Source organism: Buteo buteo, chromosome 11 (genome assembly GCF_964188355.1).
Source record: "Buteo buteo chromosome 11, bButBut1.hap1.1, whole genome shotgun sequence".
Lineage (NCBI taxonomy): Eukaryota > Metazoa > Chordata > Aves > Accipitriformes > Accipitridae > Buteo > Buteo buteo.
Window position 1 is genome coordinate 25,748,341 of NC_134181.1, and position 2,851 is coordinate 25,751,191.

At 49.8% G+C, this 2,851-nt stretch overlaps 1 pseudogene; it reads left to right on the plus strand.

Moving 5' to 3' along the window:
- Positions 1-1,237: 1,237 nt before the first annotated feature.
- On the plus strand, positions 1,238-2,851 carry LOC142036329 (feather beta keratin-like; annotated as a pseudogene).

Genomic DNA, 2,851 nt, shown 5'->3' on the forward strand with positions numbered 1-2,851 from the left:
ACAACTTGTCCAATGGGCCATATCCAACACCAGATGCTGGACAGTATGTTTCCACTGTCCAGTGGAATCATTTGTAGAATGATTCTGGTTTGCTTTAAAAAAACCCACCGATTTGCTGTGCTAAATTCCTAAGTCAGCATCTCTCAACACCTGCAGCACTTTTCCCATTGAGTTTCATCTCAAACATTTAATGGGATGTTTCTGTATGTTGTACTATCAGAGTCTTCACTGCTGTCAGTACACGGATGATTCCAAGTCCTGTTGTGACAAGAGTTTTTTCAGTACTTCATAGGTGTCTGGACTGTCCGATGTTGCACAATGGATTTTAAATGATATCTTGAAAGTACAGTTCCATTTCTGGCCACGTAGAAACAGCTGACCTGTCTAACGCATTATCCTTGCACAGTTTGAACTTGAGTCCATAAAGTCTGAAAGTTTTCAGTCTCAGCTTGGTGAGATAATACTCAGTCTGACTGATGTCAAGGAAGGATTCTCCTTACAAGTAATTCCTCCATTTTCTGAGTCTGTGTAAAAACGTAAGATATCCTCCAAACAGATGTCAGCTTACTATTGGAAGAAGGGAAGGAAAAACACTCTTGGAGGCTTTACAGAAATTGCTCTATGGGACAAGGGGCAAATTATTTCTAAAAATGGCTTAAAGTATTAAGTTGGCTTGGAAGAACACGCTTTTTTAAACATTTTGATGGTACCATGTTGTGTGTTGGGAATTAAAAGTAGTTGGAGGTAACAACACTAAAAATTTGCTACTATGGAGGGTATGTGACCTAATTAGTCTTTAATGTAAAAAAACATTTCATTCTCACTGAGATATTCAAGCTAGATATGTGGAACAATCCTAAGAAAAAGGGAAAAATATCTGGAAGTATATTTGTGCAAAACATGCAAATTTTCCAATTATGTAACTAATTATGAACACTCTCACATCATTCTAATTTGGCCCTGTGAAAGATAAGCCAGTGACTAAAACAACAGAGGAGGAAAAATACGTTGCTTTCCAAGCAGATCACCATAAAGTTCTAAATTACCTGAATCAAGAGTCATGTTCATGCAATTCATTTGATCTCTAATCATGTCACATAAAACAAAGCACTTGGGTGGAATGGGCATGCCGTTAGAAAGGAAATGGGAAAGGACCATTGCAAGTACCAAATCAAAGCCTACTTCAGTAGTAGGTAGCGTTTTCCAATCAAGAGGAGCTTGCTGGTAAACACATTACATGCGCAAAGAGTGCCTCTGGGCCCGGAGCAGTCATGACCAGTATAAAAGCCAGTCCAACAGCAGGCTTCCTCACCCACTTCTCTTGCCTTCTCCTCCTTGGTGAAGAAGGTGAGCTGCAACCGCCTTTGCCTCTTTCTTGTCTTTCTCCTTTTCCTCTTTGTCTTCCGGCCTCAGCTGAGTCTTTGCCTCAGCACAGCTTTTGCCGAGAGCCTTGCTACTCGATCTGCTCCTGGTGTCCCTGTTCTTCCTGTTCTCCAGTGGGGGGAGGTGGGAGAAGGCCTTGGGCTTTCTTTGCAGGGAGGGGACCCTTGGGGACCAGGGCTCTTTAATCTCCCTTCCTCCCTGCTCCCCAGACTGTGCCTTTGCTCTTGCCGAGCAGGCTGTCGGGCTGCGCCTCACATGCTGCCTCTGCTTTCCCTGCCCTCTCTCCCAGGTGCAGCTCCATCCCGCAGCCATGTCCTGCTACGATCTGTGCCGTCCCTGTGGCCCGACCCCGCTTGCCAACAGCTGCAACGAGCCCTGTGTCAGGCAGTGCCAGGACTCCCGGGTGGTGATCCAGCCCTCTCCCGTGGTGGTGACCCTGCCCGGACCCATCCTCAGCTCCTTCCCCCAGAACACCGCTGTGGGATCCACCACCTCCGCTGCTGTTGGCAGCATCCTGAGTGAGGAGGGAGTGCCCATCAACTCCGGGGGCTTCAACCTCTCTGGCCTTGGTGGCCGCTACTGTGGCAGAAGGTGCCTGCCCTGCTAAAGCCGGGCTGGACGTCCAGTGAGTGCATCGACCAGGAAGCCCATAGCCGGGTGCCGGACTGAGGATGGAGCTGCTGGCCAGGGTTTCCAGATGGGTTGAGCACCCTCGTGCCCTCCCGCAAAGGAGGGAGGGAAGCAAGGTGCCAGCCTGTGCTGTCTGGAAAGACGGCCAACTGTTGTCTTCTCCTTCGCCTGCTTTCTTCTCCGCATCACGAGTCCCTGTTGTCTCCTGCTGTCCTGTGCCACGGGCTCATCCTGAAGCAAGTTGAGAGGGGCCCTGCTCATCACCCTCTCCCCATGTGTGTGGGAGGAAGACGTGCGTCCCACTGCTGTGAAGGGGTGCCTGACTGTCAGCTGCCCTCGTAGCAGCCTGGACCGCGTCCCTTCCAGCACGCGCAGCTTTGTTTCACTCTTCAGACTCATTAAAGTTTATGCTGCATTGTAGCTTGAGTCTCCTCATGCCCCTTCCCTCCCGGGACGGCCAGCCAAGCTGTTCAATGGGAAATCACAGAATCACAGCATGATTGGGGTTGGCAGGGACTTCTGGAGGTCATCTCGTCCAGTCCCCTGCTCGAGGAGGTCAACCTAGAGCCAGTTGCTCTAGCTCCAGATGGCTTTTGGATATCTCCAGGGATGGAGACTCCATAATCTCCCTGGGCAACCTGTTCCGGTGTTTGGTGACCCTCACAGTGAAAGAGTGTTTCCTGACATTCAGATGGAGCTTTCTGTGTTCCCTTTTGTGCCCATTGCCTCTGGTCCTTTCAAGGGGCAGCACTGAAAAGACCCTAACTCCTTCCTCCTTGCACCTTCCCTTCTGGTATTTGAATACATCAGTGAGCCCCAGCCCGCCCCCAGCCTGCTC